Source organism: Amblyomma maculatum, unplaced genomic scaffold (genome assembly GCF_055883805.1).
Source record: "Amblyomma maculatum isolate TAMU_Amacu unplaced genomic scaffold, ASM5588380v1 scaffold_19, whole genome shotgun sequence".
Lineage (NCBI taxonomy): Eukaryota > Metazoa > Arthropoda > Arachnida > Ixodida > Ixodidae > Amblyomma > Amblyomma maculatum.
This window is the reverse complement of record NW_028146744.1, coordinates 10,127,291-10,154,561: the sequence shown is the minus strand read 5'-3', so window position 1 is coordinate 10,154,561 and position 27,271 is coordinate 10,127,291. Positions and strand designations below refer to the sequence as shown.

Below are 27,271 nucleotides of genomic sequence, written 5' to 3'. Positions count from 1 at the left end.
GGAATGATGTACGACACATCATCTAATAAATGCATCAGCTCTGACACGCAGTCATGACGCCACTATAGCTGACCGGAGTAGACATTGTTACAGCGAAGCTCATCAACTTGAACCTCTAAAATTAAAATTTCTGAGCTCGAACATTGCTTCTTCGCACAGCTAAGCTCCTTAGAGGTTTATACTTAAAGTCAATTCTGACCAGTGTCGGGTTTTCAATAAATAATTCGAAGCACAGGCTGCTGCACTTGGATGACCTGGCGCCCGACACATGGCCTGAAAAACGATACTGCACAGGGTGACATGGTGACAGGGCGGCTGCGTCGGCTCCAGAATGGTGGTAAAAGATAAAATCAGGTAAAATCACGGAGAATGGGTAAAGCGTGCAGATTGGTAGTATCACCTCATTACACTGTATTTCAAAGAAAGGAACCCCTATAGCAGTTCTGTCGAAGTTGGATAGGACAATATTTCGTCACTGCAAGCCAACCTGAAAAGAAGCGAAATCGCGGAAAACACTTGCGAAACGAAAGCGCGCATGTACAGAGAACCAGAAATGTTAGGCACACCATGCATTGCCTGTACAAGCCTCCTTTCAAAACCCACGTGGCAGTTGCAGGTACAAATAAACTGGGATTCCACGGAAGTGTAAACTCAAAACCCATTATACGTTTCGAACACAATTTTTTTATAATGGGGGGACCTGCGTATAAAACACAGTGGAGCCTTCGTGCTGCTTTTAAATGCAGTAAACTCGTCAGTTCGGCCTTCAAGAGACCACAAAAAAGTTCGAATTTACTGAAAACTTGAATGGGCCTCAAAAAACTGCGGCAAACCGTTTCCATGACGGTGATTTTAGCTCATTAACTGTAGTTGTCTAAACTTGATGTAAAGCCCAAGTGAACGATGTTTTTCTCAGTTATGTCAAGAGCTTCGTTTTTCTCACTCTGTCGGGAAGGCCCTCTGTACAAAAGAGAAGGTGCCTCCTCACAAAACGGCAGAATGGCGTCTTAAGAATGCTTCACTGCACAGTTCGGCGGTAAAGCAATGCAGTGAATCGTCCAGTGCATTGAAATTGGAGTGATTTTGAAAATTTTGTTTGTATTCGGAAAGCCTGAGTAGCACCAAGATAACGATAACTTCATTGCATTCCGTCCCACTGGCCTGAAGGGCTACAGGTGATTTTACTTGTACGAAAAGATTTTAAATAAAATACGGTGGGTCGTCTTCTGGCTATAAAAGCTGCGAAGCCTGCTCCCCTGCTAATATTTATTGAAGATAAAAGAATTAGCAAAATAGCTAGTGTTCGCAGTCTTGCCACAGTTCAGGCAAATTAGAAGGCTTACCTGGTGGAAATTTCCGGAACCGTCCATTACTGTGTACGTCGCTTTAGAACGGCAAACAACTCTCAGAAACTAGACGCAGGAAACTGTGCTGCTAGAAGACATTAAAGGTTGACCGTTGAGGAAGAGTCGGAAATCAATGATTCTTTCGACTGAAACGCAGAACGACTATTATGCCTGAGAGATTATCTATTCTCCTGTTAAAAAGGAGTCTTGCCATCTAGGCCTGCTTGCAAGGTTGGCAAGTGTGCTGTTTTTCCAGAAACCCAAATGCAGACATGACATATAGTGGGTGGTGGAAACCGGAAGGGAGTGTGGGGCAAATCCTCCATCACGTAGTTAAAAAAATACAACTTAGCACGCTGCTCTGCGACACTCCCTGCATGCGACTACGTTCCGTGCCATTGCCTTCACTCGTCTTCGTGAATATGTTGCGGCCATATAAAGAATTGAAAATCCAACGTAGCGACCTTCTACTACCACCGAGATCTAGTAAAGTTGAGAGCTCTTGAATGTGGCTTTTTTATTTTGCTAATTTGCCATAAGGCATACTAATAGAAAGTTGTGTAAATCGTTTTCTGCCAGAAACTGGAGAAGGCGTTCGCTTTTAGTGTTGTCGGTTAGCCACTTTGTGAAATCCTCCTCTCTTGGCGCCGACACTCCTTGATTCCTGGGGAGTCCATGTCCTTGACACCCTCGTCCACAGCAGGTGGCGAGCGTCCTCCTCTGCAGCCGGTGTAGAACATTTCGGGCAGGTAGTCGGTGTCTTCATAATAGTGATGCAGAACTATCGATAGTACTGTCGATACTATCGATAGTTGAGTCACTATCGAACTGTCGATGGTAAAAAAAACTATCGATAGCGCTATCGACAGTCCGTCGATAGTTTAATTCGATAGCGCTATCGATAGTACTATTGGTGGTAATTTTTGTAGTGCTATCGGTAGAATAAAATCAGCCTTGCGAACTCATTGCAGCGAATCTAGGTTCCCTGAGTGCACGGTATGATGGTGGAGGTAAATATGCAGGAAATGCAGGAAAGCACCAGCAACCCTTTAAAATTCTGGAGGTCTTGGAAATGCTCCATAACGCCGCTCTCTGAAGTGGCTAGGAAGTGCTTGTGCGTTCCGGCAACGTCGGTACCGGCAGAACGCGTATTCTCAGCGGCTGGACAGATAATTTTAGAAAGGAGGAGCAGAATGCTTGGGTGACAAGCGACAACTGTTGAAATGTTCATTTATAGCGGAGAGGAAGCCGTATCAAGTGTGCGGAATTGCGCTGTTTCAAATTTATGTTTGGATTTAGTGATTTAAGAATAAAAAACAGGAAGCACTAAATTTGTTGGTTGGATTTAACAGGTTACTTTTGAGTATGAATTTATTGATGGACATAATACGGCACTTTCATTCCGGAATTAAGTTATTGCATTCGCTTAAACTGGACCATAAATTATACGAAATGAGTACTGCTGATAGTAGGTTATAGCAAATGTTTGGCCATATCGCTGGCCAAAAACTGCATAATTATTGACAGCACTATCGATAGTTTATCGATAGTAGTACTATCGATAGCTTTTTTACACTATCGATAGTTTCAAAAAACTACCGATACTATCGATAGTCAATTTACCCATAGTTCTGCATCACTACTTCATAGTCCTATCGGCATGTGACCGACGGGGTAAGGGCTGCTACAGCTCTTATCCTTCTAAGGGATACCTCCTCCAGTCTAGTTAAGTTATGACGGCGGGGGCAAGTGCACGGCGGGAAGAGGGTACGTGTACGTTTCCGCAGAGAGGATGCTAGGATGGGGACGACGAAGCGGTCATCAAAAGGTAGCCTGGTGGGGGTACGTTAGTGTTTGGAATTTGGTGTGTGAGGTCAAAAACTTATCTCCTGAGCGGTCTGCGCTTTATCGTGTATCCAGTGTATCAGGAAGCGTATCTTTGTTTCGTTATTAAGTGCATGGACCTCGTCGGTTGCACGTAGTGTCTTTTTCACTATTTTCAGTTGTTTTATGGTGGCTAAGCAATCTGTATAGAGATGGGGTTCTGCTCATGCATCGCGGATTCCATATTGTTTCATCACAAGCGGTTTCAGATGTTCAGTCTCGTATTCATTCTGTACGTTTAGCTCTTCGTAAGTCGGGCTAGTAGCTGCTGTTCTGTCGTCATTTTCTATAATTTACACGTATGTATATGCAATACAGGTCCTTGGGAGTACATCAAGCAGAGGGCGACACACCGGCTATTATCTGTGTTTGCCTCTTCACCTTATTTATCAAGAATCCCATGGTTATAACATATTTCGTTTGATATTTCTTACTGCTTCTCGCTTTTCAGAGTTCTGTCAGTGGGTTTAGCTACGTATATTCCTGAAAAATAGGGATAACATGTGAAGTCCAAACATACTGTGATGGTAATGTTGACTTTGCTAGGCTCATGCTCTAAGATGTTACTGGGTTCATAATTGAGTCCACAGTGCACCTAACCTACACCGACGAAATGCAGTTATGATCTCAGAATACTTCTGTTTTATCACTCCACCACTGAAGCACGGCGTCAGTTATCTTCATCACACTGCACAAGCAGCTCGTTAGGCTCCCTGGGCGAAAGAAGTCAAGAAGCAAAGCGGGTTTACAGGGCTTTAAAACAGGAAAGACGGGCAATCTTCCATCACACGAGAATGAGCTTATTAACACAGACATTACATATCACCAAAAGTACTTCTCTGACCATGGGTCCATTTTCAAAGCATTCCATTAGCCATGACATCAGCCCCACCTACTGTCTTGACGGCATGATGCTAGAATACATTTAAGTTCAATAATTGTGAGACCATAATCCAAATAGGCATGTTGCGCATTGAAGCATGCTCTAAGGTTTCGCTGTGCAAATGTAGGCGATTTTAAATACTTTGCACTCAAGAGAAATGGTAACACGAGAAATAAGTTGACAAAACTGATCAGTCAAGACTGTATACAGTTTTCCGTGCAATAAAAAAACCCTGAAAGGGTTATTCTGAGTAACGGGCCAGCTTACAAAGTGAAGCCACTCGCGCTGGAAAAGCAGAACAACGTTGAAATAAGGCAGTTGAGGGCTCTGAAACATTAACTTGAACTTGGCTGTTAGGACGCTCCGGAATAGGCCTCTTGAACACAGAAGCGGGAGGCACCGCTGAAGAATGCGATTTGACCGCCTGAATTTTCTTGAGCAGACTTCAGCTTGGACGCCTAAGACGCACATTAGAAGCTTGGGGTTTGTCCTGCTGCACTGGATTCACTGTTTCCAGATCAGAAGGAGGGGTGTTTTTTAGGTGACCTGCCATGAAGTATTTCGTCACGCCAAAGGTTTGAAGCAGGTATGTTTTCGAGGCCACCCGAGAAAGACCCGGCATATTTGCAACCCCAGTTCGCACACTTAGCTTGGAAGAGCGATTTGCACTGAGTGTGCTCATTGCTCTTCGAACACACTTTGCCTCGGCGCGATGTGCGGCAGCTCTTTGCCATGTGGCCGAATCACTAACAGTTGTTGCGTCGGAATGTTGGTCTAAGGTAATATTGTACCATATCTAGTGAAGCCTAATTACACCCTCTCTGGCAATGAGCGGTGTTCCTTGAATGTGAGAGTAACTGAAAAAAGTGGAAGGGATTCCCCCCTCCATCCTATTGGCCTCGAGATCGAGCAGAGTCACCACCTAGCGGCATAGCGGCGAAACTTACCCAGTGTGGATGAGTGTTCGCGTCGCGTGCAGCCCGCAGCGATTTACGTGCGCGCGTGCGGTGTGTACAACAGTCCTTTGTTTGTTTCGCGGTTCCTGTACGCTTTTGCTACCTATCTGTCTCTTGCAAAATAAATATGAACAGTCTATTACCCCACGCTCCATTAAAAAAAAATACTTTTCCATATCGAGTATGTCACGCTGGAAAGGACGTCCGTCATCAGTCGCGGTCTTCGGCGCTTGAGATTCTTTGACAAGCGGTTTCTGAAATGAAATGCTGCTGCCGTTAGGCGCCGTGTCAAAACAAAAATTGCTGCTGTCAATGCAGCTTAATGCAAACGCTCAAAAATCGTATAATCCCGTTTCTGTTTGAAATACCGCAACTACTGAAACATGCGACCGCAGACTGCTGCATAACAAAATCCAGTTTGAACAAGCCACATTGTGCCTTCTGTATCCACGATAGAGTTGTCTGGGTACTTTTTTTTTTGCTGTTAAACCTTCGCAGTGTCTCAGTGGTAGGACGCTGGACTGCGGATAGGGGTTCGATCCCAACCGTTCGATGCGAACGGGGGGTTCGATCCTAGCCGTTTCGAAAGGCGCTCCTCGGCTGTGGAATTTGACTGCACGTTAAACAATCCCACGTGGTCAACGACACCAAGGCCCACTGCTACATCATCCATCATATAGCCGATGTCGCATGGCACGTTAAACCCATATACAGTGTTCTGCAACTTTATCGTAACCGTCTTTGAAAATTTTCCCACCGGTTGAGGCGGAAAAAGTTTCCAAGATGGTACCGATAAAGTTGCAGAACACTGTATGCCTTTCATTTCTTCTATTTTTTTCTGTTGAAGGATTCTGCACATACGTAACAGTGCTAATGAGAAAATTTCGCTTTAGAGAAATGCTCGAACGTTTCAGAAACAGATCTTCACAGCACCTGCTGCACTAAATATTACATAATATGCATAGATCAATGTACACTGGTAGCCCATTAGAATCATTTGAACCTGTTTTAGTGTATGCTGTCTTTCGAGCGAACTGGTTGCTTCTGACAAGGGGACTAAAATAGCATCATACGAGCTTAATCATCGGTGTCTACGTCGGGAATAAATACATTTATTTATTATTTACGACGTTTGAGAAACAGTCACATGAAAAGATGAACTCCATTTCTTTCAAGATAGTTTTATATCACGCGCCTGTTTTGGAAGTGAGCGACAGAACCGCCCCAACTCACCGTTTAACAATAATTACAATGATAAAAAAATGTTCAGCCTTCAAAATTCCTTGCCAGAACATGAGCGCGACCAAGCGCAGTTTTCACGATGTCTTTGCAGCGCTAATTCGTAGCTTGCACTTTAACGTTACTGAAAATTAATGGCTGATAGTTCAAAATTTTGTCAAGTGTGTAAATGTTCTGTAACATGTTGAAATTCATTGTCATTGAAAAAAATACTTACACTACTAATTTACCATTTCTGAACATCACACACATCAGAAATTCCTTACACTTCTCTCGATTTCAGGAAATCATTTAGAGTCCTTTTACAGTGCAACACCGGATTATCTGCTGCAAGAAACATCCGCCTTGTGAGCTCGGCAAACTCAATCCACTCACTGCTCTACACGTGAGCAGTCACCTTTCCTGTGCGGCGAGGTTTCCCGTACAGTGTCGGCGTAATCTTATTTTTGGGGAATATTTGTGCCTGGCTGCCTCCGCCAGAGTTGATGTCCCCTCAGTCTACGGTAACCCACCGGGAAGTACACTGTCAGTGTTACATTTAACCTGCTTAATCCTCGAGTGAAGTACGATATAATGAACCAGGCTGCCTCAATTCATTCTAAAATACTGCGTCAGAGTACGAACCTCCGTGGACTTGACACTAAATTTGCCTGTCTCACTCGTATAAGACACGCGCACGCTGTTGAAAAGGCGATAAGATATGTCATGTTGAGGCCTATGTATCAGGCCTGTGAGCGCCGTATAACACAAAAAGCATGCAAAGCGATGCCAGTAAATCTGAAAGACGGGTGGTTGCCTGCCTTGTTTTCCTAAAATCCGCGCATCTTTTTTTTTTCTTTAGCTGCATTGGCGAAATCCACGGATTTTTTCTGCAATATTGGGACACTCTAAACAGTAAATCGCTAATGTATTGCATAAGGAACGTTTTCCTGGCCAACAAACCCGCCGTAAACTCGCAAGAAGACATACGCCGCGTACGCTTCTGCGAGCGCCGCCGGCTGCCGATCCCCGCTATCGGAGCGATGATGGCGTCACGTCTAGATCAACTCCGTGGCGAATTAAAGGCGGTACACGATCTGTCGGCGTACCGTGCTAACTCCGGCATCCCTTAGAAATTCTACAAGTTGCTCATCACTGTACTGAGGAGGGACGTGGAAGATTTTACGCACATTTCTTTTGTAGAGCTCATGATTTGAAGGTATGCTACTTAATTCAGCTGCTTCAGATAGCAATAACCGACGCTTAGCTGTTGCTGGAGTAAAACCACTTACAGAAACTGCCGTCCATATTTACCCTAGATGACGTAACTTTCTCTTTTTCAGCAGAAACAATCACTGACAAAACTGTTTCGGTTCACTCGCCAAAGGTTTCGGCCTTCGTGAGACGAACAGAACACTGCATGAATTCCTTCCGAGCGCTCTTATGCGAGACAATCATAAACGGGGATTCCTCACACTATATCGTTCGGTTCCCTCTGCACATCCAACAAGGTGCTTTCACTATAACTTTTTGTTCTCTACTTGCTTTTCACTTCTGCTAGAGGATGCTCTGTTAGAACTCCCGCTCCACCAATCACCTGCAATGGTGTCTTGAAGATGTTCACCACATGACGGCCAGCCAGCTGTTGACTGCACCCAGGATTGGCGTTCATTATGGCCAGCAATGCTCAGAAGCATGACGCTGGGCAAAGGAGGTTCTGGGGGTGGTCGCCAACCACTGTTGTGGTTGCGGTTTTGCGAAATCAAGAAGAGCGCTCCCCATACCTTGCCCTCGCCGCACCGGAATCTGGCGCAGCACTTGTTGGTCACATGAGGTCCAGTGGCCCTTAACGCTCTCCCTCTAGCTGTGACACCTCGAGCCGCACTGGGGTCGAGCCACACCATTCCATACCAGCTCCAATCTGTCGTGCTCGACCAGCTTCTGTTCTGCGAGTGCATTGACAAGAGAGACACAGTGAGCAGGATGGTTATTCGGCCAGACCCTCTTCAACCACATTATCAACCCAATCATGCCTGAGAACGTGTAGAAATCTCTAGCAGCCACTTGACCAAATCCAGCATTTGGAACTCTTCAGTACCCACGTCCCTTTCAGCACATTTCTAAGAACGTTTTGGTCATTTATTTGTAGCACCTTATTCTATAACCTGCTGGTCATAATTTATTCCCATCAGCGTGTACTGTGCTGAAAAATGAGGCGTATGGAGGGTTTTTAAAATTGGCGCATTGAAGTCCTCTGGTTGCCATTATCACAAGCACAACACACGAAAGGCGGAAATAATGGCACAACTTCTCATAACGAAACTCCCACCTGCGTAATTGCACATGTACTACAGTGCTAAACACAAAGAGCACATGAACTCGTCATCCGTAGTGTGCATACATAGGTTGCAGTGCTGCTAATGCAATTGAGGTTTGCATTACATACCTCGCGCGCACAACACATCATGGCAACAAAGCGGCATAGTGCAAAAATCTACAAAAGCTATTAGAATAAACTCACAGAAAAATCACCTGTGTCACCTGTGCTGCCATTACTCGAGTGGAAAATTTAGAAGCTGTAAGATGGTAACAGCTAAAGCACTACCTACCCTTTACCTTCCCTTGTGCTCAATGCTCAAATTAAGGTACCTACACGGTTTTTATTTAGTGCACAGCACTCGAAAAGCCGTAAAAGCAGTGCGCCCAAAAAATCGTCTTTCGCCGCCATGTAACACTCAGCTCTCGAATTCTCAGCGAGTGTTTTGACGATAATGTGGAGAAAATTTTCACATTGAAAATCAATATAATGTCGTGAGTTAATTTGCTGAACTCTCCATGCTATTACTATTACTATTTTTGCTGCTTGCGAGATATCTTCAAGGTGCATAGTCCAAGCGAATAGGTGCACCAGCCAAGTGCTACTTTACTGTATGTACCTGCTTTCAAAGCCTCCATAAACTGATAAGGGAGAAAAATATAGCAAGAGGGAAATTACGAAGCGCAGGACACTTAATCAACGAGGTGTGCTTGTCTATACTGGACTTGTGAAAGGCTACCTCTTGGCAGCGGCAAAAAAGTCTAGAAGCTCTGGCAGCATTACACTCAGTTTATGGAGGTGAGTACGAAACCTTAAGAGAAATGGTACCATCTACCTGAGAAAAACCGAAACGAGCAAGCGACACAATATTGGCGGATTGTGGTCACGGGATTGCCTGCTGCAGAGCATGAGCGGATTTCTCGGTTTGGCGATCCTTTTCATTTAAGGTTTGGGACAGAAGGAATAGCATGCAAGTGGTCCATGGGCCGTTCTATGTTACCCATGTTTCCACGAGACGTTGCAGGTACTTATGCGCCGTAAACTCAATAGAGAAGTCCCGGCGGTGTGAAGAAAATAACGACGATGCCGTACGTTGAAGGCGTGGACATGCACTGGGCAAGATCATCTTTTCGTTATGAAATGTCAAGCTTCTTCAACTATTCCTTAATCATTGAACTCTGCTCGCTTGTTTTCTCGCATCGAGGTCTATATCGCTGAGGTTAAGGTTCCTTTTCAGCATCCTCATTGACCCGACGATGTCATATCATTGTCACGTACTCAACGACAAGTACACCTTGGCGAAAATTTCTAATTGATGTGCTTAAGGATGTCCAGACATCGTGCTGTTGAGCCAAAGGATGAAGGCTCGATCGCAGCCGCAATGGCCGTTTTTCTGGTAGAAGGGAAAAACTTAAACGCCTGTGTTTTGAGATTTTGCTGGTGTGTGGTTAAGATCTGCGGGCGCTCAAATTATTGCGTAGCCGTCCACTACTACGCGCTTCCTAGCCTTGGTGTACCTTGGAATAAAAAAAAATGTCCTGATAATTTCAATAATGCATCGGAAAACAGATGTTCGATAGTGACGGCTCAACCATAACTGCCGATGTTACACTGGGGGTGAACGCCATCGTTTGGAATATTCTGCTTCGAAGATTCGATCTTTGCCAAATACGCGAAAACCGAGCGGCCGACTACGAGTGGTAATTGACTGATTTACGTGGATTACTGCGTGCCCTCTTACTGACACTGGGCCAACCTGAACGTCCACTGCGGGTCAGTTACCCTTCGACGCTTCGCAAACTGGAAAAATACTTAAGACTTGCATGAAATCAAACTACACGTAACAACAAGAAATGGGCAAATAAAGCAGAGCGTTAAACTCAAGACTGATTCCGCTTGAGAAATTATAAGCTGACTCACGCAGTGCGCCATAACTGATAAGGCTTCAGTGGTCCTTGGCAAATTACTAGGTAACCAAATAGCTCACTTGCGAACCTAGCTTTTTGCAATCTAACCTATGAGTTTCAGTCGTTACCTCCCGAAGAAAACTCAAGAGCTTCAATCGGATTCCAGCTGGCCTCGTACCATGATTCAAGCACGAAAACCTACCGGCTGCCCTTAGATGTCTTTACGTGCCTGCTAATGTGTATAATTAAGCTTTTTCGTTTTGCTTTTGATGCTAATCCGAGTTTTCTGGCCGAGTTAGGGCAGAGCTAGCTCAGTTAACGCTCGGTTTTATCACAGGTACATGGTGTTCGCGTGGTTTAGCATTTGATTTGGGATCCTACACGTCGAGATCTTTTCCACATTGTATTGCTATACAATATATCGTACAATACATAAAGCTGTAGCATTAGGGTAATCAGAATTAAGAAATTAACGGTTATTAATCAAGACCTGCAATGAGTGTAGTGCTGTTACACTCGCTATAATATATCTAACGATATATGACCTGATATATGATGTGAACTCAATTTTAATCACATTTAACTAATTAACAATTCTAAATTAAGATCTGCCATTAGTGTAGGGCATGTAGGCAGTCTCCTAGCATAAGCTAGCCAACAATATCTGACGATGCTGTAGCGTGATTGTCCCTTCAGTTATAATTTCATAATATTAATGGTCAGAGTAATCATTTAAAATAGAATTATAACGACATAGCACAAAGCGTAACTTATTCCATGTAACTAATGAACGACACTTGAGGCTCACAATTAGCAAAATACAGTTATTTTCGGCAGAAACTGAACAGCTACTGCGGGCACATATGTACACGAATTCTGTGCACACATTTCATGCATGTCACACATGAGCCCGACTAAAGCTGCAAATTACCGAAGATGGCACTCTGACATTGTTTTCCTGGATGCCGTTAGCTCTTCTGTGTACACCACGGTAAAGAGCAATATTGCGAGCAAAAGGCGATATAAAGTGCCAACTGCGCGTCGCTAATCCCTTACTGCCATATACTGTGGTGTCCAGAAGCTCCCAACATTGCGAAAAGGCGTCCGGGGAACTGCAAGGGGGTGCCCGATTTTGCATATTGCCACGAACTATTCTAACCTTTATTTGTTCGACAGCCGCCGGCATGCGGCTTTACCACTGTGATTCAAGCGCGCAGATCGATTCTTGTATTCTTTGTTTGTCCATGCTCACTGCTGCGAGATGCGGCTTTATTTCCTTTTTCGCAGAAGATGCTTTCAGATGTATCTGGAAAGTTTACAGCCACGCGCATGTGTTTATACAATGTTCCAGTCACCTTGAGCTATGTTATCTCGATCTTTCTACGCCGCCTTTAAATCTAGAGCTGACGCGCGAAACGGGTATTCTTTGTTCGATGACCGCCAAGCGCGATCGTTGCTATCGCTGCCTCCGCCGAATCGCTTAGTTCTTTGCGGATGCAAGTCAGCCCAATTAAGACCTCATTGACCTTGTCACCACCACGTGACATATCTGATGGAGGTGCTCGGTATCCGGCCTATCCTTTCAAGTGAATGCCTCAGCTTTGTTCCTGTCGCCCTGGGGGACCAGTCTGCAGGTCAGACACAGCCGCCGAATTCAAGGGCTCCATCCCGAATGCGGTCTGCGGCCGAACCACTTCGACTCCGCAAGAAGGCCGCAACATTGACAATGGCCGAGTCTACAGCACCTGTTGTCTTCGTGCTTCCCCGGGATCCCCCCTTTTCCAAGGACTGCCTACTGAAGATGCGGAAGACTGGATGGACATTTTTGACCTCGTGGCAACATTCAATGGCTGTAACGACGCTTCGAAACTTGTGCAAGTGTTGTTTGCTTTTCAAGGACCTGCCCGAAACTGGTTAGAAAATAATGAGATTGCTTTGAAGGACTCGGGGACACCCAAAGCGGAGTTTTTGATGACCTTCGCTAGTTCCATCAAAAAAGAAAGAACCCAGGCCCTCCTCCAATTAAGAAATCAGCCCCAAATGAGACTGTCCTCTTTTACGTCTAGGATATGAAGCGCCTCTTCCGCCGCGCTAACCCAAACATGACAGAGCAGGAGAAAGTGAAACTGTTAATGAGAGTTGTGAAGGAATCGCTTTTTGCAGGCCTTGCTTCTGATAACAGTGGCCGAATTCGAAAACGAAGCGTCGTCCATCGAGAGGACTATTGAGGCCCGCATGCACCAATACAGTCGACAACTTGAGACGGTCTATGGAAGCCCCTACGACAGATCATCTACAAGTGCAGTCAGCCTGCGAGACCTTACCTGCGAGATCGTTCGGGAAGAGCTGCGCCGGCTGCTTCCGTCATTCCAACAATCTCAAGTAGCGACACTTGCCGACGTCATTCGTTTAGAAGTGCAGCAGGCGCTTTGGAATCCTACCTTGACGGATACAATGCAGCAACCTGAAGCAATGAACTACGCCGCTGCCGTACATCGTCCTGCATCCAGACGCGACCCACCAAACCCCATCGACACGAATAAATTGCACCTGAATGCCGGCACTTTGCTCTCGCCTTCCAAACCTATGAACGACCTTCAAGCCCCAGGAAGTGCCTGGAGGACTGCGAGCAACCGCCCGCTATGCTTCCACTGCGGTAAGGCCGGCCACATCCTACGCCACTGCCCATACAGACGCATCAGCCTGCGCGGCTTCGCCATCGACGCCCCATTGCTCCGCCCTGGTGAACGACCACATGAAATTGACGACTACCTGCGCAGGGAAGAGTATGCGCGTCGTCAAGCCGCCCATTCCGCTCTGCTTCATCGTACCACTCACGATTTTCACCGTCGTGCCGCGGTTACGTCCATGGAAGGTCTCCTAGCCCCCGTAGGGGAAAAAGGCAGCAAAAAGGGCAAAGATTGCTTTTCTAGACGACTTAGAAGACATCAGGGATGTCTTCGCCCTCCCCGAACAACCCGAAGATGATGCATCTAGCCATGGCTACCAGCCCACGTTTGACATCAACCCAGCACTACCGCTCAGCAGAAACGACCAGATGCGCGGTCTTCTTCGGAGCTACAGTGAGTGCTTCTCAAGTGCGACAAACCCCCCTTGCCAAGCATCGTATTATAGTGGACGGTCACACCCGACCTCTGCGCCAAATCCCTACCACGTATCTACGCGAATACGCCAAACCATTCGCAAGCAAGTTGAGGACATGATTCGTGATGACATCATTCAGCCATCAAAGAGCCCCTGGGTGCACACCAGTTGTGTTGGTGAAGAAGGCGGGAACCGTCGTTTAATTATGCATCTATTATGCCGAATAAACGGGGGTAACAATGGATGTGTACCCTCTTCTGCGCATCGACGGCACATTGAGGTACTTGCAATGAGGTACTTCTCATCAATGGACTTAAAGAGAGGCTACCGGCAAATCGAGGTCGATGAAAGAGATAGCGAAAAGACCGAGTTCATCACAGCAGATGGCCTCTTCGAGTTCAAGGTAATGCCATTCGGCCTCTGCTCCGCACCCGCGACATTCCGGCGAATAATGAATACCGTAATGGCTCGCTTGAAGTGGCATATATTTGTCAGGTGTACTTAGGTGATGTCGTTTTCCCTGCGACCTTTGAAGACCACCTGCGGAGGCTTCGCATAGTGCTCGACGCAATAAAGTCTTTGGGGCTAATGCTCAAGGCAAAAAAGTGCCACTTCGCTTATGAGGAGCTGTTATTCTTGGGCCAGATTGCAAGCAAGGACGGTGTTCGTCCAGACTCAAACAAAACAGCAGCGATCGCGCCATGTCACAGCCCGGGGACAAGAAAGCTGTACGCCGATTCCTCGGGCTATGCGCGTATTACCGACGATCCGTCAAGAACTCTTCACACCTCGCCGAACCTTTGACGCTGCTTACAAAGGCAGACGTGCCATTTGAGTGGAAAGCATCGCAAGCAGAAGCCTTCGAGGAACTCAAGCGCCGCTTACAGTCCCCCACTTTCCTCGGATCATTTTGATGAATGCGCTGAGGCTGAAATTCATACTGACGCAAGCAGCGTGGAAATAGGCGCTTCCTCGTCCAGAGGAATGCCGGAGTAGAAAAAATTATCGCTTACGCTAGGATGTCCCACTCAAAAGCCGAAGCCAATTATTCGAAGACCGAGAAGGAATGCCTCGCGATCGCCTGAGCGACGTCGAAGTTCCGTCCGTACCTATACGGTCGACCATTCAAGGTAGTAAACGATCATCATGCGCTCTGCTGGCTTGCCAGTTTGAAAGAGCCCTTCGGCCACCTTGGGCGATGAAGCTTACGCCTACAAGAATTCGACATCACGATGGTGTACACGTCTGGTCGCAAGCATTCTGACGCAGACTGCTGGTCACGGGCCCCTGCTGACGAGCCTTCAAAGGAAGACGACAACGACACCTTTTTGGGACCTGTAAGCACCATCAGTTTTGCAGAGCAGCAGCGCTCGGATCCTTTGTTGAGAGACCTGGTGGATAATCTAGAATACCTCTGCTCCTACGCAATTCAGGCATCAGCTGTCGTCCTTCGCATTGCACAACGGTGTCCATGTGAGGAATTTTGTACCCAACAGGCACATACCTCCTTGTCGTGCCTAAAGGACTCCAAAACGAAATACTGTAGGCTTTTCACAGTGAGCCGACAGAAGGACATCTCGAGATGGCACGCAGGTTGCATCGAGTGCATGAGAAATATTACTGCCGAGGTTGCCTGCAGACGTTGCGCATTACGTTAAGACGTGCCGCGAGTGTCAGAGACGTAAGATACCTCCGATCAGACCAGCTGGGCTACTAAACCCAATACTACCCTCGATCAAACCATTTCAGCAAATTGGAATGGATCTTCACGGTACCTTCCTGACTTCATCAACAGGCAACAAGTGGGTCATCGTGGCCACCGATTATCTTGCCCGCTGCGCCGAAGCAAAAGCACTGCCGAATGGTTCCGCAGAAGTCGCCACGTTTTTTGTCGAGCGCATTCTCCTGCGACACGGCGCCCCCGAAGTGTTTATCACGGACAGGGGAACAGCATTTACGGCACAGCCCGCTCAAGCAATCTTGAAGTACCGTCAGACAACCCATCGTAGGGCGACCGCCTACCCTCCGCAGACGAGCGAGCTCCCGGAACGGCTGAATCAAACCATCGCAGACATGCTCGCCATGTACATTGACGCCGAACACAAGCTCGGAAGCCATCCTGCCGTACGTAATCTTCGCGTGTAACGCGGCCATCCAAGAGGCGAGAGTAACCCCGTTAAAGCTTCCTTATGGCAGGGAGCTCACAACGCTCGATACGATGCTGCTGCACGTTACAGAAGACAACCTCGACGTCGCCGCCTACCGGAAGCGTGCAGAGAACTCGCGACGACTGTTATGGCTGCGTATTAAAGGCCAACAACGCACCGACACCCGACAATACAACTTGCGACGACGCGACGTAGAGTACAAGCTGGGAGACCAAGTCTGGGTATGGACTCGCAATCGCCGTCGCGGACTAAGTGAAAAGTTAATGTGTCAATACTTCGGGCTATACAAAGCCCTTCGCCGCGTCGGAAATCCCGACGGTACGACAACCTCCTTACGGCGATGCATGCGCCCAGAAGTCGTACATGTACGTCTCAAGCCTTATTACGCATGGTAAAGAATCGGTGACGATTTAAACATGCTAATATTTAAGTTTACCTTTCACTGTTTATTCTTCAGAACATTGAGGCGATGTTTTTTAAGGGGGAGTAATACCACTAACTATTCTAATCTTTATTTGTTCGACAGCCGCCGGCATGCGGCCTTATCACTGATTCTAGCGCGCAGATCGATTCTTGTATTCTTTGTTTGCTCATGCTCACTGTCCCGCGACGCGACTTTACTTCCTTTTTCGCAGATGATTTCAGATATATCTGGAAAGATTACAGCCACGTGCATGTGTTTATACAAGGCTCCAGGGTATGCTAGTCACTGTTAGCTTTTTTTATCTCGATTTTTCTACGCCTCCTTTAAATCTAGGGATGACGCGCGAAACGGGCATCCTTTGTTCGACGACCGCCAAGCCCGATTGATCCTGTCGCTGCCACCACCGAATCACTTTAGTTCCTTTGCGGGCGCAAGTCAGCCCAATAAATAGTTTATTCCACAGCACTTCTAGACTCATTTGTGTCATCGACCTTGCCACCACAGTATAATAGGGTGGGGGCTAAAGACCCACTGAGCACAGAATATCTTGTAGCCGTCTTGATATGTCTATCGAGGTCACAGATATCTTGAGCTACCAAAGACATCTACAAGATGTTACTTAATGCTAGTCTAGAAGACATCTGCAAGATGTCTGAAGCTGTCTTTTGGAGGATTTTTATTTCTTCAGCTACAGTTAAAAGCCGGCTTACGCAAGATGTTTTTAGAGTTCTGTTTCAGAAGTTTACCATACTTCCTCACAAGATGTTTCAGGGTCACATATGCATCTGTGGTGCCATATGTCCACAATTTAACTGGACGGCACTGTTCTGCATGCTATAAGTATAAATTGTTCAAAGTTTGTTCTAGCAATTTTTCAGCTTGCAAAACGCTGTATCCAGAGTATTGCGCTTTTCAATTAAGCATGCAATCTGTGCTGTTTCCAGCATGCAAGACCGATATGGCACCAAGCAATGCTGTTTAGGCGATGGATATCTGTGCAGAATGCCGCTGACACCTTCTTTTCTGCATCGGTATATTTGTGCAGCCCATAGCCACACCAGAGTTCGACATCGCTGGGCGCAGTCCACTCGCTCGGAAGACTCCAAACTTCGAATGTTCACAACGGCAAAGTAATCTAGTGATGTATCCGCGTGGGATAAAAGCCAGTAGTTCGCACAGAAGAACGATGCTGCGCCGATGCTAATAGGGAACAATGGACGTTCCGCCATTCCCAAACTTCGCGCGCCGTGGCCTTTTCGCACCCCTCCTCATTACAGCGAAATAGAAAGTAGTGCGCCAAAAAAATTACGCAAGACGTAAGCTCTATTTACAGTTTTCAAACTTTTATTAATTATACCTCAGATCTAATTGTTTTTAAAGTTATTGTATCAATGCGTTGCGAGTCGTTGCCGACGCCGTCGGCCATTTCGGCGTGTCTCGTGTCTGCACGTTGGGACGTTGGTTTGTGACTGTGTTGAAAATGTATCCCGCACAACAGCTGCTACTTCTGGCAGCAAGGCAAACTTCACTGGGTGAGTAAGAAATTGGTTATTCTAAATGAGTCACTTAATGGAGCAGCAAAATTATTGAGATTTTTTTTTCAGACAAAAAAGCTGCAATGACCGCTGTTTGCTTCCGCGGGCGCAGGCTGTATGGGTGAGCAAGATAGCGCGCGCGGACTATTTAGTAACTACTAAAGGCGGTGTTTTATGGCGCATCTATAGTTTTGTACATGGAGGAAGGTTTTGCGCTTATAATTCGACTTGCCGCGTTTCGTGAACTGCCATTGGGCGACGGAACCTCGTGATGTAATTCTTCAAAATGAGCTTGGCAATCCGCCGTCTTTCGTTGAGTGCCGCTGGTTCTAACACTTTCCCAGGAAACACAACTGGGCACGAAAGTCTGCATGTTTAATGTGGCCTTCACTTTGCAGCAAGTGCAGAAAATACGCACTGTCGATAGAGTGGAAGCCGTGCATTGTTTATGGCAGCCTGCAGAGCGCTATGCGCTAAGTTATACCACAGTTGAGGAAAAAAACGATCTCAATAAGCCGCTTAAAGGCGAGGGTAAGGTGCATTCTGGAGTGACTCTCCCAGCTGCTAGCAAAATACTCTCGGCCTGTTCACAGGCAAAAGTTGAAACACATGGTGAGTCAGGAACGACATATAAACATTTTGCAGGGATTTAATTTCAATAGTTCATAAAATGTTTACAGTCATGCGTTACATTGCCACAACAATACCTAGTCTGTAGATACGCAGTGATTAAGTGATTTGACAATTTCATATAATCAGAAAGCGCAATTTAGTTTTTAGTCCCTGAACTGCATACTGTGAGATATTGTACTATGTGATGTGCTGGTGCTCTATTTGCCTTGGTCCTCAGTTTTTTTATTGACGGAAATGTTAAGAAATTAAGCTTCAGTTGAATAGGTACAGAAGGAGTTCGGAAGCAAAGCTTTCAGGGGGACCTCCTACAACAAAAAGTGTAGTATAAATACACAAAAATATATCAGTTTCATTCGCTTTCTTGCTTCAGGGCCAACAGACTCTTCCTGTCCAGAACTGGGATAAGAAAAGAGTGTACTGAATATTAACTCAGTTTTAAGGCATACAGAATGTAGCCGTGTTACAGTCTGTATTCAGTGTATGCCTTCCGGCTGTCCTCAACAACAAAGGTGCGACTCCACACAAACCTTTTGATAGCATATGGACTTCTCCCAAAGTGAAGGTGTTTGGCAGCAAAAGTGAAATGCCTTCATTTAACTTAATGCTCCTTTTTCACATTGTATAGTTGTGTTTATGTCGGGTGCTCTTGTTCTTTTTCGTGTGTCTGTGCGAGTTTTCATGTAAACGAAACACTTACCCAACAGCTGAAGTAGTGAGCTATGCATTCCTGTTTTTTTTTGCTCTCTGGGTAAATGCTCAATGTTAAAAATACTCGCTTTCATTTGTTCTCGGAAAAGCTGGTGATGTATACATACATAGATACATACATTGATACATACATAGAGACTTGATACATAAATTTTTTTCATATCTACATATGTCGAATGAAACCATTGGCAGAAATATCCATAATAGAGGCGACTCCCAATAAAAAAGAAAAGATTGTAAAATAAAAAAAAATGGAGGTTCTCTTCAGGTGTGTCGGTGAAGACAAGGAAATGTTTTAGCCTTCGAGGTCAACAAGAAGTTCTTAATAAACATATATTATACTCAGCACTATTTTGTGCTGCTAATGAATGTCTTCGTTAAACATATTTCTATTGTGTACTCAGTGCTCTCAACCTTATGCGACGTATTTCGAGGTTAAATTCTTATCCCAAAGCGGAATCTGTGCCCCTGTTTTGTAGTCAGTAGTTTGCTTTAATAAAATTCACAAGACATCAGTAAGGCATTTGAACACCTTGCAGGTTGCCACCACTTCCAAGGCTGCCAGCACCTATCCTTTTCCTCTATGTGCTGCGAACACAACTGAGTGATGAGGGTCACGTGGCTGACATTAGGCAGTCGTGGGCTACTGACTGAATACACAGGTATGGTTTGACTTTGCTAAAAATATGGCGTGACTGTGCCAAAAACATGGTTTGACTGTGCCAAAAAACTTACGGAGTTACCAGCAATGGGACTTTTTCCTTCTGTTTGGGAGCTCATATATCTAAATCGTGCTTTTGATTTTAATCCTGGCATGTGTGACATGCAAAGCTTTCAACACCAATAGAACTTAGTTTTGCCGACATCATAAAAGGGTGGTTGGTGTTTGCCTTGTGACCAAGACCAAAACCACACCTAAAGGCGCGGCGCTGCTACCAAGAACAGTGCCACAATAGCAAGCAGCTGGGATCAAGGCACCTTCTGTGCTCTCTTACAGCACAAGATTACAGCCGTGTAATTTCTCAAACGTAGGCCTCCAACCATTGACAGAGAGGAGCCTCCCAATCAAGTGAGCCACGAAAGAATTCCCCTTTTCATGGTAGTAGGTGATAAAAAGAGGCAATGCAGGTGGTGTTCAGTCCCGACAAAGAAAAAGCTGCCCAGCCTAGGGACCTATGGGCAAGGGCTGGAGCGGGACCAGTGTTGAGAATGACCTGATTAGCAGAAAATCCTCCTTTGAAGAATATTTGCCACTTCATTCTTAATTTGTAACGGACTGCAGTGGATGTGATAGAACCGTAGCCCTGGCAGTTCTTTTTCTCTCTCTGCCCTCTAGGGGATCTACAGAATACCAGATGCACAACCCTTGCCAGCTCCCTCTTTTTACAATGCTTTGATGCTAGAAATTATGGAAGTGGTATTCAGCCCTTGTTTGGTTTTTTTTAATGCCTTCTATCCACGAATAATAACAGCCTATTTAGTGTAACACAGTCGCACACAAGACAGAAGACACCACCAGCACTTATTACAACTTTCCAGTTGTGATGTATGGATGCGAGAGTTGGACTGTGAAGAAGGCTGGCCGCCGAAGAATTGATGCGTTTAAATTGTGGTGCTAGCGGAGGCTCTTGAGAGTTCCTTGGACTGCCAGAAGATCAAATCAGTCGATATTGTCGACCATAAACCCTGACTGCTCATTGGAGGGTCAAATTCTAAAGTTAAAGCTCAGCTACTTTGGTCATCTGATGAAAAGAGAGGAGTCACTGGAGAAAGATTTGATGTTGGGAAAGGTTGAGGGTCACCGGAGAAGGGGTAGGCAGCGAACGCGATGGTTAGATGGCATTCTCGAGGTGCTGCAGATGAAGTTATGTGAGGTTAGGAAGATGGTGAGAGACCGGAAAGCATGGCGTGATATGGTCCATAGGGTCACGAAGAGTCGGACACGACTGGGAAATCGACCGAAACGGCCCTGCTGCATATTAAAGATAAAATCATCCGTAACATCGAAGCCAAGTTATTTACAGTTGGAATCTACCTAGACTTTCGTAAGGCTTTTGATTCTATACAACACCATAAGCTTGAGGCATATGGTTTTAGAGGCACAGAAAAAAGTCTTATACGGAGTTATTTACACTCAAGGTCTCAGTTTATTTCCATACATGGCATTACGTCAGGAAAAGAAAACATTAAATACGGCGTTCCTCAGGGCTCTATACTCGGCCCGTTGTTATTCATACTGTATATAAATGATATCATTAACATTTCAACTGCGGGTGAGGTGTTGCTGTATGCTGACGACACAAGTGTCTTTTTTTCTGGGCGGAGCCTTGAGGAACTTGAGACCACTTCGAACGCATGGCTGAATGACCTTGGTTTATGGGTACATACTAACAAGCTTCAAATAAATACTAGCAAAACAAAATATATGATATTTTCTGCAAAAAACAAGCCCATTCTCAACAATGTGACCCTGTACTATAATGATGCTTTGCTTGAGCGTGCAGATTGTCATACATTCTTAGGTGTTACTTTTCAGTCAAACCTAACATGGTCCCACCATGTGGGAAATGTAAGAATGAAAGTAGCGAGATGTATTGGATTGTTAAGCCGCCTTCGAAATCTTATCCCTGTCAGGCTTAAAAAGCAGCTCTATTTCTCACTAATACACTCTCTTTAGTTACTGTTGTTTAGTATGGGGTGCCGGAATTAAGACTGATAATGACAGACTATTTGCACTGCAGCGGAGGGCTATTAGAGCATTATATAAGGAAAGTTTAGACATCGTAACGATCATGGCAACACATAATATCCTACCTTTCCACGATATATACAAGCAGAAATTATCTGTGTACGTATTTTCTGAAGTGTCGAGCAATTATAATAGATTTTCTAGTCATTATCTAAATAGGGATACTGGTTACAATCTGCGGAGGACTTTCATTGTTGTAGATAAACCTCGGACTAATTATGCTAAACAGACAATTGACCATCAAATCATGAAACTATGTAATAATTACCCAGACATGCTTGATATTGCAAGAACAAGTAGAAGTCTGCCAACTTTCAAATGGAGAATAAAACCTCTTTTCACTTCAATAGAAAACCAAATACATGACTAAAGTAGATGTGAAATCGCAATGTATTGTGCTATTCCTTTACATTGTTTCAGAGTTTCATACCTGTTGTTGCATTTCCTTATGTTTTGTTATTGGCACGTGTCTGAATGCGTATTTTGTACTGCGGTGATAGTTTTTAACTCAGTGTTTTTGTTTCATGTGTAGTTATATACGGTGAAGATTGTATGTATTTTCATGAGCATTGCCTGTACTTTGTACCCGCTGCTGTTGCACCCAGTGGGGCCAGGACCTCGTCAAAAGACTAATCACCTCCTTTTGTCCTGCCCCACGGGCAGTACCATGTATTGCCCACACAATCACTGAATAAATAAAATAAATAAATAAATAAGGAAAAAGAGAACAAGTGTCGCTTCCACTAGAAATTACAACATTGGTGGAACTCTCAATGCCTGGTGCACTTTCCATTCGGTACGCAATTTAACACTAGTAAGGATTTGTCTTCTTTCGTAAAATGACCTAGGCACTCAGAAAGAGCACTATCTCACCTAAAGGTACCAAAGCAGCTTGGAAGGTGTCGAAAGTCTCTTGTGACACTTCCAGCACCAAGCGATCTGCATCATAAAGAAACACACACCAGGGAAACTGACAGAACAGGCATCACTTGAACTACAAACTACTAAATACTTGTGTTAAGAATACCTTCTGCCTTTATCTATTGGAATACTAACAAACATTTGCTTCAACATATGAAAACTGCAGTTAGGTCTTTGGGAAGCGATAAAACCTGCACATGACCTAGGTGATAAGAGAGAACACTATCTCATTTGAAGTTGTTGAAGCAACAACATGGCAGGTGCATTTTCTTTTAGCAAGTGAGTCACTGAATAGTGTGCGTGATAAAAAAGCATATATCAAAAAAAAAGAAAAAAGTGTTGCATGAATAAGGAAAAGATATGTTAGTGGTGCTGAGGACGTGTATAATGCATTTAATATTTAGTGGCATGCAATTTAAAAATAACAAACCCCCTTCTTCTATACCTTGGAGTGCATCGAAAGCTTAAAGAAATGATAACTCCTGCACATGGCCTCTCAGATACTGATTAAGAACACTAACTCACCTGAAGGTGCCAAAGAATCCTGGGGCATGGCAAGTGCATCCTCTTGCGGTACTTGAAACATTGAGGAAACTGTATAATAAAGAAGCATTCATCAGGAAAACAGAGAGAATTGTTGTCTGAGTAGCAAAGCTATTTTAGTGATACTGAGACATGTAATGCATTTACAATTTAATAAGCAATATAACACTTGCAAACATTTGTTTGCACATATGGTGACTAGACTGCAGATTTTGGAAAGTTAACAAAGCGGCACATGACCTATGAGATGTTGATTAAAGCATAATCTAGCCTGAGGATGCTGAAACAGCCTGGCAGGTACCAAGGGACTCCTCTTGCAGCACTTCTAGTGCAGTGCAGTCTGCACGATAAAGAATCATACATAAGAAAAACAAGAACAAGTGTCGCTTCCACTAGAAATCATAACAGTGGTCGAACTCTCAATGCCTGGTGCACTTTCCATTTCGTACACAATTTAACACTAGTAAGGATTTGTCTGCTTTCACATGGAATGAAGTGCAGACTTGGGAAAATGATCTAGGCAGTCAGAAGGAGCACTATCTCACTTAAAGGTATCAAAGCAGCTTGGAAGGAGTCAGAGGTCTCTTGCGACACTTACAGCACCGAGCAATCTGCACGATAAAAAAGCACATATCCAGAGAACAGAGAAAACAAATGTTGCTTGAACCGGGAACATATAGATCACTGGTAGTGAGAATTCCTGGTTTCATTCTGGTCTGACCTGATCTTGTTGAGGTGACATCATGAGGTGCTCCGCCAGGAATCACTTGGAAAGGTGAATCTAGAGGCAAATTAACTGCAAGTTATTGGTCAATATCCACTCAAGGTATGGCAGCCCCACTTTTAACATTAGCATTAGCACAATCGGCTGTGACTTACAAGAAAATATGCTTGGAACAGCATCTGGTTTCAACCGTTTTTTTCCATTTACTTTTTCTTGTAGGAACTGATCTGGTGTGAAGTGATCCTGCATGCAAATGAACAGTGGACAAGTGAAGGACACACCACATAGGGGAAAATTGCAAATGGTGATAATGAGTACTATTATTATATAACTCTAAATAAACCAATGATATATAAGAACACTTGAAAGGCACTGCAACCGTTCACCAACTCCATCACTTTTGGTGTACGCAATGTATACAACAAAGTAGTATGCTAAATGGACCTCAGTTTTCCCTTCTCAAGTTTTATGTGGCTCCCTGTAAGCTACCCTGCTAAAGGACCAAGACTTCCAAGGAAGCCATGCTATACAGTTGTGATAATGCATGCTAACATGCACCCTCCATGATTATTATTTCCATGGAACTACACTGTCTCGAGTTTCCCACACGTGTATTCTACCAGAAACCACGTGGTGCGCAGCAAAAAAAAAAAGCGACAATTGTCTACACTGTCGCTCGTAGCGTATTTGCTCTCCGTGCGGCGCGATATTACTAAGCGTACATGACCACTTTTCTTATCACGTACCCAAACAGTATCTAGGCCGTCGCAGTAGTTTGCGGTCCAAGGATAATATGCTTTATTAGTTCCTATCGGCTCGCCGCCTATATAATTTGCTTTAGAGGCCACACCGATGCAGGGCGTCGAGCGTGCACCATTACTCCTCCTATAAACAGCGCATATAATATACAGCCTAAGCAATTGAACGACACCGACAGTTCCATCTGTCGATTACCACATATCAACAGTACTTCCAAAAGTTGAAAAAAAGGATAAGCTTACCCCACATATCAGTTCAGTTCAGTTCAGTTCAGTTCAGTTCAGTTTATTACCTTAAAAGTCCCCCGTGGGGCATTACATAAGGGTGGGTTCTTATACAAACAGTAAGTATAATGGTAAGTAATTATTGACAAAAATGGTCAGATACAATTTGCAGAAACGAAGATAGGCAAGTAGTAGCAGCGATTTCGTGGGGAAGGCCGTTCCAGTCTGTGGTGGTTCGGAAGAAGAATGAAGGAGTGAAGGTGGTGGTTCAGGCGCACGGGTGCGCAACTTGAAGCGGATGGCTGGTTCGAAAAGATATGCGTCTGCTGCTGTGATGTAGGGTGCTTGATTAAGGGATGAAAAAAAGAACTTATGATACAGTGAAAGGCTAGAAATGCGACACCGACATAAAAGTGTTGATAAACCGGACTCTGCTTTCAGAGATGAAACGCTGATGTTGTACGAGTATGACGCATGAATAAATCTTACAGGCGATTTGAACTGATTCTAACGAGTTGGCAAGATATGCTTGATGCGAATTCCAGATGGGTGATGCGTATTTGAGTTTCGGCCTAACAAGTGATTTATATGCTAGTAGCTTTACATGTGCCAGGGAATTCCGCAGATTCCGTTTTTGAAAACCTAAGGTTTTGTTAGCTGAGGAAGTAATGTTAGGGACATGTGTGCTCCAAGACACATCGTGAGATAGGGTTACACCTAAGTATTTGTAAGACTGCACCAGTTCTAGGCGTGTGTTAACAATTGTGTAAGGGAAGAAAAAAGGACTTCAACGGCGGGAGAAGTACATGCACTTACATTTTTTTTTGACGTTTAAGGTCATTAGGGAATTGTTGCCATTCTGAAATGCTATTAAAATCGTTTTGGAGAGCAGATTGGTCAGATGGGTTATTAATAGTGCGGTAAATGACGCAGTCGTCTGCAAACATGTGTATATTAGAAGAGACACACTGAGGTAAGTCATTAATGTATATTAAAAACAACAGGGGTCCAAGGACAGTTCATAGGGGCACGTCGGACGTCGCTGGGAGGGGGCTAGATAAATTATTGCTGACCAAAACCATTTGCGTGCGATTAGACAAGAATTCTTTTATCCATGTAAGAACGTTAGGGTCTAGGTTCAGCAGTTGAAGTTTTAGTAGCAAGCGCTGGTGAGATACTTTATCAAATACTTTTGCAAACTCCAGATAGATTGCGACAGTTTGCACATTTATATCCATGTTAGTACGCAAGTCATGAACAAAGAGAGCTAACTGGGCTCCACAGGAAAAACTTTTGCGGAAACCACGCTGTGAGGGGTGAAAAAAGTCGTTATAGTCTAAGAAGAAAATAATTTGGGAGTAAATGACATGTTCAATTATTTTGCATGGGACGCTTGTTAATGAGATAGGTCGATAATTTAATGAAGAGTTTCTGTTACCTGATTTGTAGACTGGAACGACCTTTCCCCCCTTCCAATCATCCGGTATGGTTCCTGAAGAAAGTTACTGTGAGAACAGCACTGACAAGTATGAAATAACCGTGTGCCTTAAATTTCTTAGAATTTTAGTTAATACTATCGATGCCAAATGATAAGGATAGCTTAGACTTCTGGATTATGGACGAAATTCCGTCTTCATAAAATGTAATGCTTGACATGGTGCCTTCCACATTGACAAAAGGAAGAGAAAAGGGCGTTTCTATTTCTTTCGTGAAGACTGAAATAAATGCTGAGTTAAAGGCGTCAGCGCATTCAGCATTGGTAATAACTTCATGTGAGTCATTGATGAGGGTAGTAGCGAATGTTGGGTGAGGGTTAATTACTTGCCAAAACTGTTTTGGATTAGTACGCAACAAATTTGGTTGTGTAGTAGCATAAAATGAATGCTGTGCGCGTCGTGGATCGCAGTCGAATATTCGTCTTCAGCTTCATAGTAATTTTGCCATTGAAGTGCATTGCCGTTATATTTAGCCGCCCAATATAGACGTTTTTTTTTTAATTTTCTAGTTGTTTTAAGGATTTAGTAAACTATGGTTTTTGGTTACTGACACGGATGTTTACAGTTGGTATACGTTTATTAGCCGAATCAGTTAACTTATTCTTAAACATCGCCTAGTTATCCTGTATCAATTGATCGTGATGTGCAGATTCGAACGTGGGAAAAGGTAGTAAGTCCTTGATTTATTGCGTCATAATTACCTTTTTCGTAAAGTGTTATAGTTTTCTTTCGGGGCCTGTTTTGTGTTACATAAAATGAGAAGGTGGCATG

General features: G+C 44.5%; 1 long non-coding RNA gene across 1 annotated transcript in view; it reads left to right on the top strand.

Annotated features, from left to right (window-relative positions):
- LOC146171666 (uncharacterized) overlaps positions 1–24,364 on the top strand; it is a 32,264-nt gene extending 7,900 nt beyond the window's left edge. Inside the window, exons 3-4 of the long non-coding RNA XR_014702801.1 lie at positions 19,624–19,746; positions 24,241–24,364. This is a non-coding gene — a long non-coding RNA (uncharacterized LOC146171666). The remainder of the gene's footprint in view (positions 1–19,623; positions 19,747–24,240) is intronic.
- The last annotated feature ends 2,907 nt before the right edge of the window (positions 24,365–27,271 follow it).